We start from the raw sequence: 12,898 nt of genomic DNA, 5'->3' as shown, positions 1-12,898 counted from the left end.
CCTTTAGCATTACTTGGAATTAGAGTTAAACCTAGAATAAAAGGAAATTTGAGTCCCTTCAAAATCTTATATGCAAGGCCATAGCAATTTCTATTTAGTGGAGAGGACCTAACGCAGTTAGGATCAGAATATTTATATGCTCATATAACGGAACTTCAGAAACAATTAAATAAAGTACATACATTTGTTTTAGGGACCAGGGCTAGAGGGTTGGATCAACCAATCCACCCCTTTAAGCTCGGGGATTATATATATATAAAGACTTTTTCAGGACAACCCCTACAGGAAAAATGGAAGGAAAGTGGACAGAACCATACCAAGTATTACTCACAACACATACCACCATTAAAACTAAGGAGCAAGCAGCTTGGATCCACAATTCAAGGGTGAAGAAGGCCCCGGCGAGGATATGGACCACCACTCCAATTGGACCAACAAAATTACGGTTTTCCAGATCCTAATGATTGCAGGGGTGCGGTTCTCGGATTTGGGGTGGGCAACTTGGGATGAGAACTTACACCTGACCTTAATACAAACAATTTCTCAAGTAACTAATAAGACGAACTGTTGGGTATGCACCCATCTGCCACGGCATGGGAATAAGGGTGTATCGTTAATTGGGATTCCCTTGCCTGCAAACTTATCTTGGACTAATTTGTGGGAAAACACGGCTTGGGGTCGAAAATATTAAGCAGTTTTGGAACTAGAAGTGAGTAGCTTCATGCCGTTAGAATCCTATTATGTATGTGTACAAAGGTGTAACCCGCCGAAGGGTATAGGAAAACAGCATTGTATAAATACGGATACTACTTCTGTGGGAAATCAGACATCTTGTAATTGAACAATTGATATTAGTATGACTAGCGGCTGGGCAAATTCAACCAGCTGGACGGTTCCAGAAGGAAAAGGGTGCTATTGGCTATGCAATGATACAGCCCGTAAGGTCTTGCCTGAGAATTGGAAGGGAACTTGCACTCTTGGAGCGGTAGTCCCCAATATGACAGTACATGATGTAGTGCCTCGAGGTTACTTGAGAAATCATATCCGGAGAATCAGATGAAAAATTAACAATCCATTGGTAGAGAGACACACCCCTTTTCATAGTTTTGTGCGATGGTTTATCCCATGGTTAGGAGTGAGTGAATTGGAAAAGGCAATAGTTAATATTTCTGCAATTATAGAGAAGTTAGAAAACAAAATTCTGGATGCTATAAAGGCTCAACAAGAAGAGATATCTAGTTTATCACAGGTAGTATTACAAAATCGGATGGCCCTAGACTTGTTACTGGCCACTCAAGGGGGAGTCTGTACAGTAATAAACACAAGTTGTTGTATGTATGTAGATCAGAGTGGAAGGATCTCTACCGACCTGGAAGAAATATGGAAGCAGACAAGGATCCTACATGAGATCAGTAAAGATGATGTTTCATGGAGTTTTAGTGAACTATGGAATGAGTTAACCTCTTGGTTGCCCAATTTCCAATGGTTGAAACAAGTATTCATTGCTCTAATCGTATTAGTAGTGTTAGGAATATTTGTGTGCATGTTGTTTAGATGCCTGCTTTGTTGTGTTACTGTAAATAATGAAAGTATCTGATGCAAAAGAATTTGCATGGGAAAAGAAAAGGGGGGATTGTGGTTGAAACAAGTATTCATTGCTCTAATCATATTAGTAGTGTTAGGAATATTTGTGTGCATGTTGTTTAGATGCCTGCTTTGTTGTGTTACTGTAAATAATGAAAGTATCTGATGCAAAAGAATTTGCATGGGAAAAGAAAAGGGGGGATTGATTAAGGAGGTATTGGGGAGGCAAGGACAATCCCCAGACAAGGACTGTATATCTCGAAACAAGACACTGGAACTCATGAAAAGGAAGCGGCAGGCGGACAGAGAAACGAATGTAAGGACTATAAATCTCAAAACTGGACATTGGAATTCATTATAAAGATACAACAAACGGGAGAATTAGCAAAAACCAGCTCTTGCAATTAAGAAACATGCCGATTCAGCAGATTCCTGACCAAAGGTGAAAAGTACACTGTGAGGAAGACTCGGGGTCTTCCTCCCAAAGACCCCTGCCCACGTCCCAAAGACCCTGCCCACAATTCTTGGAAGGCTCTGCGCAGGCACAAGGTGCCAAAAGGCTAATTAGCATGAGAAGCGAGGGAAGGCGGGGAGAGGTAATGCATATGTATAGGTGCTTGTAGAATATTGATAGATTGATTGTATAAATTCAAGACTGCTTTCTGCTTTGGGTATGCATGATAGGTGGAGAGATCCCCCGTGCATCCAGCGCTGCAATAAAGAATATACCACTTAAAGGAATTTCGGCTTCGATCTTTGAATCAAGGGTAGATAGGATGGGGCTTCAGGCACCTCTTCACCTGAGGAAACACACTGCCATCAGGCACCGCTGTGCCAGACAAGCTTGTTCTGCTAGAACACCCTACTCAGATGCACTGTGGCATTCAAGTGAACTGCTTTCATGCAAATATAACGACTTGCAAATGTTACAACCCACCTTGCCTGTGGCACCTGATGAACAGAAGAGTAAGCCACCGCAGCGCTTCAAAACCATCCCTGCACGTGCCGCTCCTTGTCGCTCTCTGGCCTTATCTCATATCCTTATCCACTTCTGTGGAGAGCCTGCCACGGCACCTGCAAAGCAAGACGGACACCTTTCATAGTCACCTTGTGCTACTTGGTCGTTCTGCTCCAACCCAGCTCATGACCAGCCCCTCTTCTTACACAGCTCTTCAGAGTGCAGTTTGCTCCTTTGAGCCTGTGCGAGACACCTGGGAAAGAAAAAGAAACGCATAGGCCGAGGCAGCATCCAAAGACAGAGCACAACTAGGTAAGTTACTCTCATCTGCTCCCTTACCTCTGCCGCTTACCAGCCCCCGAGGCAGATGCTTCAATCTACCCTCTTCAAACAGCTACAACACCTCTAAAAGACAAAGAGGGGATGCTTAGAGGAACAGTGAGACCTACAACACAACAACTGCTACATCTGTTCCTCATCTGTACCCTTGCCAGAGGCAGCTCTGCGTGTGACGTCCCAGGTTGTACACTGCGTTACCTAACCCTTACCGTAACCCTTACCCTAACCCTTCTCACCCTTACCATTACCCAAATCCTTACCTTTACTTTTTCCTTACCCTTACTCTTTCCTTTAACCATAACCTTACCCTTACCCTATACCTTACTCCAACCCTTCCCCTTACCTTCCCCTTCCCCTTACACTTAACCTAACCCTTACCCTTCTGCTTCCCCTAAAACATATCCTAACATTTTCCCTTACCCTTATACTTACCCTAACCCTTTCTATTACCCTAACACTTACTCTTGCCCTAATCCTTGCTTGCACCCTTACACTTATCCTAACCCTTACCCTTACCCTTACTCAAACCCTTACTCTAACCCTTACCCTGACCCCGTACCCTTACCCTTACCCTTACCCTTAACCTAACCCTAAACCTTAAACCTTACCGTAAACCTTACCCTTTCTGCTACACTTACCCTTAGCCTAAATCTAAACCTTACACTTACCCTTAGCCTAACCCTCACCCTTACCATTACCCATACCGTAACCCTTACCTTTACACTTACGGTTACCATTAACCTTACCCTTACCCTAACACTTATCCTTAACCTAACCCTAACCCTAAACCTTACCCCAACCCTTACCCTGACCCTTACATTAACCCTAACCCTTACCCTAAAACTTACACTTACTCTTAACCTTAACCTTACCCTTAACATTAACCTAATACTTACACATGCGTTTTCCTGACTTTAACCCTAAAACTAACCCTAACCATTACCCTAACACTTACCCTTACCCTAACCCTAACCCTAACCCTTACTCTAACCCTTACCCTGACCTGTACCCTTACACTTACCCTTACCCTTATACTTACCCTAATTCTTACCCATACCATAACCCATACCCTAACACATATTTGTACCCTTAACCTTACCGTTACTCTTAACCTTACCCTTACTTTTACTCTATCCGTTACCCTTACGCTTACCCTTAACATAAACCTTACCCTTGACCTTACCCTTACCATAAGCCATACAACAACACTTACATGTACACTTACGCTTACACTTACCCTAGCAATTACTCGTACAATTACCCTTACCCTTACCCTTACCCTTAACCTAAGCCGAAACCTTAAACCTTATAGTAAACCTTACCCTTTCTGCTAAACTTACCCTTAGCCTAAATCTAAACCTTACACTTAACCTTACTGTAACCCTCACCCTTACCATTACCAATACCCTTACTCTTCCCCTTACCCTAACCCTTACTCTAACCCTTACAATTAGCCGTACTTTTACAAATACCCTTACACTTACCCTTACTCTTAAACTTACACTAACCCTTACCCTTAATTAAATCTAACCCTTACACTAAACATCATCCTTATCCTTACTATTATCCCTTCTCTTACCCTTATCCTAAACGTTTCCCAAACCCTTACCCTTACATTAAACCTAACCCTTACCATAACTCTTAACCTTATCCTGAAACTTAACCTAATACTTATCCTTATGTTTCCCTCACCCTAAACCTAAAATTAGCCTAACCATTACCCTAACATTTACCCTTACTCTAACCCTTACCCTGAACTGTACCCTTACACTTCCAATAACCCACTTAAGTGTAAGAGTTAGGATAACTTTAACCTTAAGGGTGACCCTTTAGCTTATCTTTAATGTTTATGGTTAGGTTAAGGGTAAGGGTAATGGTTTGGTAAGGGTAAGGTTAAGGGTAATTGTACGAGTAATTGCTAGGATAAGTGCAAGCGTAAGTGTACATGTAAGTGTTGTTGTATGGCTTATGGTAAGGGTAAGGTCAAGGGTAAGGTTTATGTTAAGGGTAAGCGTAAGGGTAATGGATAGAGTAAAAGTAAGGGTAAGGTTAAGAGTAACGGTAAGGTTAAGGGTACAAATATGTGTTAGGGTATGGGTTATGGTATGGGTAAGAATTAGGGTAAGTATAAGGGTAAGGGTAAGTGTAAGGGTACAGGTCAGGGTAAGGGTTAGAGTAAGGGTTAGGGTTAGGGTAAGGGTAAGTGTTAGGGTAATGGTTAGGGTTAGTTTTAGGGTTAAAGTCAGGAAAACGCATGTGTAAGTATTAGGTTAATGTTAAGGGTAAGGTTAAGGTTAAGAGTAAGTGTAAGTTTTAGGGTAAGGGTTAGGGTTAATGTAAGGGTCAGGGTAAGGGTTGGGGTAAGGTTTAGGGTTAGGGTTAGGTTAAGGGTAAGGATTAGGTTAAGGGTAAGGGTATGGATAAGGATAAGTGTAAGTGTTAGGGTAAGGGTAATGTTAAAGGTAACAGTAAGTGTAAGGAGAAGGGTTAGGGTAAGGGTAAGAGTAAGGGTATTGTTAATGATAAGGGTGAGGGTTACAGTAAGGGTAAGTGTAAGGTTTAGATTTAGGCTAAGGGTAAGTGTAGCAGAAAGGGTAAGGTTTACTGTAAGGTTTAAGGTTTCGGCTTAGGTTAAGGGTAAGGGTAAGGGTAAGGGTAATTGTACGAGTAATTGCTAGGGTAAGTGTAAGTGTAAGTGTACATGTAAGTGTTGTTGTATGGCTTATGGTAAGGTCAAGGGTAAGGTTTATGTTAAGGGTAAGCGTAAGGTTAACGGATAGAGTAAGGGTAAGGGTAAGGGTAAGGGTAAGGTTAATTGTAAGGGTAAGGTTAAGGGTACAAATATGTGTTAGGGTATGGGTAAGAATTAGGGTAAGTATAAGGGTAAGGGTAAGTGTAAGGGTACAGGTCAGGGTAAGGGTTAGAGTAAGGGTTAGGGTTAGGGTAAGGGTAAGTGTTAGGGTAATGGTTAGGGTTAGTTTTATGTTCAGGGTGAGGGATATATAAGGGTAAGTGTTAGGGTAATGATTAAGGGTAAGGTTAAGGTTAAGAGTAAGTGTAAGTTTTAAGGTAAGGGTTAGGGTTAATGTAAGGGTCAAGGTAAGGGCTGGGGTAAGGTTTAGGGTTAGGGTTAGGTTAAGGGTAAGGATTAGGTTAAGGGTAAGGGTATGGATAAGGATAAGTGTAAGTGTTAGGGTAAGGGTAATGTTAAAGGTAACAGTAAGTGTAAGGAGAAGGGTTAGGGAAAGGGTAAGAGTATGGGTATTGAAAATGGTAAGGGTGAGGGTTACAGTAAGGGTAAGTGTAAGGTTTAGATTTAGGCTAAGGGTAAGTGTAGCAGAAAGGGTAAGGTTTACTGTAAGGTTTAAAGTTTCGGCTTAGGTTAAGGTTAAGGGTAAGGGTAAGGGTAATTGTACGAGTAATTGCTAGGGTAAGTGTAAGTGTAAGTGTACATGTAAGTGTTGTTGTATGGCTTATGGTAAGGTCAAGGGTAAGGTTTATGTTAAGGGTAAGCGTAAGGTTAACGGATAGAGTAAGGGTAAGGGTAAGGGTAAGGTTAATTGTAACGGTATGGTTAAGGGTACAAATATGTGTTAGGGTATGGGTAAGAATTAGGGTAAGTATAAGGGTAAGGGTAAGTGTAAGGGTACAGGTCAGGGTAAGGGTTAGAGTAAGGGTTAGGGTTAGGGTAAGGTTAAGTGTTAGGGTAATGGTTAGGGTTAGTTTTAGGGTTAAAGTCAGGAAAACGTATGCATAAGTACTAGGTTAATGTTAAGGGTAAGGTTAAGGTTAAGAGTAAGTGTAAGGTTTAGGGTAAGGTTTAGGGTTAATGTAAGGGTCAGGGTAAGGGTTGGGTAAGTTTTAGGGTAAGGGTTAAAGTAAGCATAATGATAAGGGTAAGGGTGAGGTTTAGGGTAAGGTTTAGAATTAGGCAAAGCGTAAGTGTAGCAGAAAGGGTAAGGATTAGGTAAGGGTAAGTGTTAGGATAAGGGTACGGTTGAGGGTTAGGTTAAGGGTAAGGGTAATGGTTTGGTAAGGGTAAGGGTAAGGTTAATTGTACGAGTAGTTGCTAGGGTAAGTGGAAACATAAGTGAACATGTAAGTGTTGTTCTATGGCTTACGGTAAGGGTAAGGTTAAGAGTAAGTTTTATGTTAAGGATAAGTGTAAGAGTAACAGTTAGAGGAAGGGTAAGGCTAACAGTAAGGTTAAAAGTAGAACTATGTGTTAGGGTATGAGCTATGGTAAGGGGTAGAGTAAGGGTAAGAGTAAGGGTAAGGGTATGTGTAAGTGTATGGGTCATTGTAAGGGTTAGAGTAAGGGTTCGGGTAAGGGTAAGTGTTAGGGTAATGGTTAGGGTTAATTTTAGGGTTAGGGTGAGGGAAACATAAGGGTAAGTATTAGGTTACAGCTAAGGTTAACGTTAAGAGTAAGTGTAAGGTTTAGGGTAAGGGTTAGGGTTAATGTAAGGGTCAGGGTAAGGGTTGGGGTAAGGTTTAGGTTAAGGGTAAAAGTAAGTATAATGGTAAGGGTGAGGGTGAGGGTAATGGTTAGGTTTAGGTAAGGGTGAGGGTTAAGGTAAGGTTTAGAATTAGGCAAAGGGTAAGTGTAGCAGAAAGGGTAAGGTTTAGGATAAGGGTAAGTGTTAGGATAAGGGTAAGGTTTAGGGTTAGCTTAATAGTAAGGTTAAGGGTAATTGTACGAGCATTTGCAAGGGTAAGTGCAAGTGTAAGTGTACATGTAAGTGTTGTTGTATAGCTTATGATAAGGGTAAGGTTAAGGTTAAGGTTTATGTTAAGTGTAAGTGTAAGGGTAACGGAGACAGTAAACGTAAGGGTAAGGGGAACGGTAAGGTTAAGGCTACAAATACGTGTTAGGGTATGGGTTATGGTAAGGGTAAGGGTTAGGGTAAGGGTAAGTGTTAGGGTAATGGTTAGGGTTAATTTTAGGGTTAGGGTGAGGGTAAGGTAAGGGTAAGTGTTAGGGTAATGGTTAAGGGTAAGGTTAAGGTTAAGAGTAAGTGTAAGTTTTAAGGTAAGGGTTAGGGTTAATGTAAGGGTCAAGGTAAGGGCTGGGGTAAGGTTTAGGGTTAGGGTTAGGTTAAGGGTAAGGATTAGGGTAAGGGTAAGGGTATGGATAAGGATAAGTGTAAGTGTTAGGGTAAGGGTAATGTTAAAGGTAACAGTAAGTGTAAGGAGAAGGGTTAGGGTAAGGGTAAGAGTAAGGGTATGGGTAATGATAAGGGTGAGGGTTAGGCTAAGGGTAAGTGTAAGGTTTAGATTTAGGCTAAGGGTAAGTGTAGCCGAAAGGTCAGGGTTTACGGTAATGGTAAGTGTTAGGATAAGGGTAAGGTTTAGGGTTAGGTTAAGGGTAAGTGATAGGGATAGGGAAAGGGTAAGGGTAAGGGTAACGGTAACAGTAAGGGTAACAGTAACAGTAAGGGTAAGGGTTACGGTAAGGGTAAGGGTACGGGTAGAAGTATGTGTTAGAGTATGGGTTATGGTAAGGGTAAGGGTTAGAGTAAGGGTTAGGGTAAGGGTAAGTGTTGTGGTAATGGTTAGGGTTAATTTTAGGGTTAGGGTGAGGGAAAAGTAAGGGTAAGTATTAGGTTAAGGTTAAGGGTAAGGTTAAGGTTAAGTGTAAGTTTTAGGGTAAGGGTTAACGTAAGGGTCAGGGTAAGGGTTCAGGTAAGGTTTAGGCTTCGGGTTAGGTTAAGGTTAAGTGTTAGGGTAAGCGTAAGTTGTATGGATAAGGATAAGTGTAAGGGATAGGGTAAGGGTGTTAGGGTAAGGGTAAGGTTAATGGTAACCGTTAGTGTAAGAGTAAGGGTTAGGATAAGGGTAAGAGTAAGGGGAAGGGGAAGGGGAAGTCTAAGGGTCCGGGTCAGGGTAAAAGTTAGAGTAAGGGATCGGGTTAGGTAAGGATAAGTGTTAGGATAAAGGTTACGGTTAATTTTAGGGTTATGGTGAGGGAAACGTAAGGGTATGTATTAGTTTAAGGGTAAGGTTAAAGTTAAGATTAAGTGTAAGGTTTAGGTTAAGGGTTAGGGTTAGAGTAAGGGTTACGGTTAGGGTTAGGGTTAGGGTTAGGGTAAGGGTTAGGGTTAATGTAAGGGTCAGGGTAAGGGTTGGGGTAAGGTTTAGGTTAAGGGTAAAAGTTAGTATAATGGTAAAGGTAAGAGTGAAGGTTAGGGTAATGGTTAGATTTAGGTAAGGGTGAGGGTTAGGGTAAGGTTTAGAATTAGGCAAAGGGTAAGTGTAGCAGAAAGGGTAAGGTTTAGGATAAGGGTAAGTGTTAGGATAAGGGTAAGGTTTAGGGTTAGCTTAATAGTAAGGTTAAGAGTAATTGTATGAGTAATTGCTAGGGTAAGTGCAAGTGTAAGTGTACATGTAAGTGTTGTTGTATGGCTTATGATAAGGTTTAGGTTAAGGTTAAGGTTTATGTTAAGTGTAAGTGTAAGGGTAACGGAGACAGTAAACGTAAGGGTAAGGGGAACGGTAAGGTTAAGGCTACAAGTACGTGTTAGGGTATGGGTTATGGTAAGGGTAAGGGTTAGGGCAAGGGTAAGTGTTGGGGTAATGGTTAGGGTTAATTTTAGGGTTAGGGTGAGGGAAACCTAAGGGTAAGTATTAGGTTAAGGTTAAGGGTATGGTTAAGGTTAAGAGTAAGTGTAAGTTTTAGGGTAAGAGTTAGGGTTAATGTAAGGGTCATGGTAAGGGTTGGGGTAAGGTTTAGGGTTAGGGTTAGGGTAAGGGTAAAGATTAGGGCAAGGGTAAGGGCACGGATAAGGATAAGTGTAAGTGTTAGGGTAAGGGTAATGTTAAAGGTAACAGTAAGTGTAAGGAGAAGGGTTAGGGTAAGGGTAAGTGTAAGGGTATTGGTAATGATAAGGGTGAGGGTTACAGTAGGGGTAAGTGTAAGGTTTAGATTTAGGCTAAGGGTAAGTGTAGCAGAAAGGGTAAGGTTTACTGTAAGGTTTCGGCTTAGGTTAAGGGTAAGGGTAAGGGTAATTGTACGAGTAATTTTAGGGTTAGGGTAAGGTTAAGTGTTAGGGTAATGGTTAGGGTTAATTTTAGGGTTAGGGTGAGGGAATCGTAAGGGTAAGTATTAGGTTACAGCTAAGGTTAAGGTTAAGAGTAAGTGTAAGGTTTAGGGTAAGGGTTAGGGTTAATTTAAGGGTAAGGGTAAGGGTTAGGGTAACGGTAAGGGTAAGGGTACGGGTAGAAGTATGTGTTAGAGTATGGGTTATGGTAAGGGTAAGGGTTAGGGTAAGAGTAAGTGTAAGGGTATGTGTAAGTGTACGGGTCACTGTAAGTGTTGGAGTAAGGGTTATGTTAGGGGTAACTGTTAGGGTAATGGTTAGGGTTAATTTTAGGGTTAGTGTGAGGAAAACGTAAAGGTAAGTATTAGGTTAAGGTTAAGAGCAAGTGTAAGGTTTAGGTTAAGGGTAAGGGTTAATGTAAGGGTCCTGGAAAGGGTTCAGGTAAGGTTTAGGGTTAGAGTTAGGTTAGGGTTAAGTTTTAGGAAAAGGGTAAGTTGTATGTATAAGAATAAGTGTAAGAGTAAGGGTATTGGTAATGATAAGGGTGAGGGTTAAGGATAAGGTATAAGGATAAGGGTATTTTAATTTTTTAATTCAATTAATTTTAAATTAATTTTTTTTAATTTAATTAATGAATATTTTAATTGTACGAGTAATTGCTAGGGTAAGTTTAAGCTTAAGTGTACATTTAAGTGTTGTTGTATGGCTTATTTTAAGGATAAGGTTAAGTGTTAGCGTAACGGTTATGGTTAATTATAGGGTTAGGGTGAGAAAAACGTAAGATTAAGTATTAGCTAAAGGTTAAGGGTAAGGTTAATGTTAAGAGTAAGTGTAAGGTTTAGGGTAAGGGTTAGGGTTAATGTAAGGGTCAGGGTAAGGGTTGGGGTAAGGTTTAGGGTAAGGGTTAGGTTAAGGATAAGTGTTAGGGTAAGGGTAAGGTTAATGGTAACCGTAAGTGTAAAGGTAAGGGTTACGGTAAGGGTAAGAATAAGGGTATGGGTAATGGTAAGGGTGAGGGTTAGGCTAAGGGTAAGTGTAAGGTTTAGATTTAGGCTAAGGGTAAGTGTAGCAGAAAGGGTAAGGTTTACGGTAAGGTTTAAGGTTTAGGGTTAGGTTAAGGGTAAGGATAAGGGTAAGGGTACGGGTCAGGGTAAGGGTTAGAGTAAGGGTTTGAGTAAGGGTAAGGGTAAGGGTTAGGATAAGTGTAAGGGTGCAAGCAAGGATTAGGGCAAGAGTAAGTGTTAGGGTAATAGAAAGGGTTAGGGTAAGTATAAGGGTAAGGGAAAATGTTAGGATATGTTTTAGGGGAAGCAGAAGGGTAAGGGTTAGGTTAAGTGTAAGGGGAAGGGGAAGGTAAGGGGAAGGGTTGGAGTAAGGTATAGGGTAAGGGTAAGGTTATGGTTAAAGGAAAGAGTAAGGGTAAGGAAAAAGTAAAGGTAAGGATTTGGGTAATGGTAAGGGTGAGAAGGGTTAGGGTAAGGGTTACGGTAAGGGTTAGGTAACGCAGTGTACAACCTGGGACGTCACACGCAGAGCTGCCTCTGGCAAGGGTACAGATGAGGAACAGATGTAGCAGTTGTTGTGTTGTAGGTCTCACTGTTCCTCTAAGCATCCCCTCTTTGTCTTTTAGAGGTGTTGTAGCTGTTTGAAGAGGGTAGATTGAAGCATCTGCCTCGGGGGCTGGTAAGCGGCAGAGGTAAGGGAGCAGATGAGAGTAACTTACCTAGTTGTGCTCTGTCTTTGGATGCTGCCTCGGCCTATGCGTTTCTTTTTCTTTCCCAGGTGTCTCGCACAGGCTCAAAGGAGCAAACTGCACTCTGAAGAGCTGTGTAAGAAGAGGGGCTGGTCATGAGCTGGGTTGGAGCAGAACGACCAAGTAGCACAAGGTGACTATGAAAGGTGTCCGTCTTGCTTTGCAGGTGCCGTGGCAGGCTCTCCACAGAAGTGGATAAGGATATGAGATAAGGCCAGAGAGCGACAAGGAGCGGCACGTGCAGGGATGGTTTTGAAGCGCTGCGGTGGCTTACTCTTCTGTTCATCAGGTGCCACAGGCAAGGTGGGTTGTCACATCAGTTGTTATATTTGCATGAAAGCAGTTCACTTGAATGCCACAGTGCATCTGAGTAGGGTGTTCTAGCAGAACAAGCTTGTCTGGCACAGCGGTGCCTGATGGCAGTGTGTTTCCTCAGGTGAAGAGGTGCCTGAAGCCCCATCCTATCTAGCCTTGATTCAAAGATCAAAGCCGAAATTCCTTTAAGTGGTATATTCTTTATTGCAGCGCTGGATGCACGGGGGATCTCTCCGCCTATCGTGCATACAAAGAGGCTAGATTCATAATATTAATGATCACAATTTCCACGTCGTCCTGTTCTACCAATACTGCTTGATATTTCAAAATCATCAATTCTTGTTTAAGTTGTTTAAAGACTTTTTGTGCTTCTCCAGTCCAGACTGACTTTGACTGGTTAATCTTTATCAATTCACATAGAGGCTTTACCAATAGTCCATCATTATAAATCCAAAGGCGACACCAACCTGTCATTCCTAAAAAGGTTTGTAGCTCCTTTACCATTTGAGGTTCTGGAGTCCGGCAAATGACTTCCTTATGTTCAGTTCCTAGTTCTCGCTGTCCTTCCGAAATTTCAAATCCCAGATAGGTCACACTTTGTTGAGCCAGCTGGACTTTCTGTCAAGAGACTTGATATCCATTTAAACCCAGAAAATTAAGACGACTTATAGTCCATCGAATACAACTGCCTTTAGTCTCGGTAGCTATTAAGAGATCATCTACATATTGTAACAAAGCACCTTCAGTGTCCGGAGGTATCCATGTTTCGAGTTCCCTTGCTAATTGGTTTCCAAAAATAGTGGGGCTATTCTTGAATCCTTGAGGTAGTAATGTCCACGTAAGCTGCGTCTTTCTGCCTGAATCGGGATTTTCCCATTCAAAGGCAAATAGGTTTTGGCTTTCTGTGGC

Source organism: Netta rufina, assembly GCF_964035555.1.
Source record: "Netta rufina genome assembly, chromosome: 20".
In the NCBI taxonomy this organism is placed as follows: Eukaryota; Metazoa; Chordata; class Aves; order Anseriformes; family Anatidae; genus Netta; species Netta rufina.
This window is presented reverse-complemented; position numbering follows the sequence as displayed.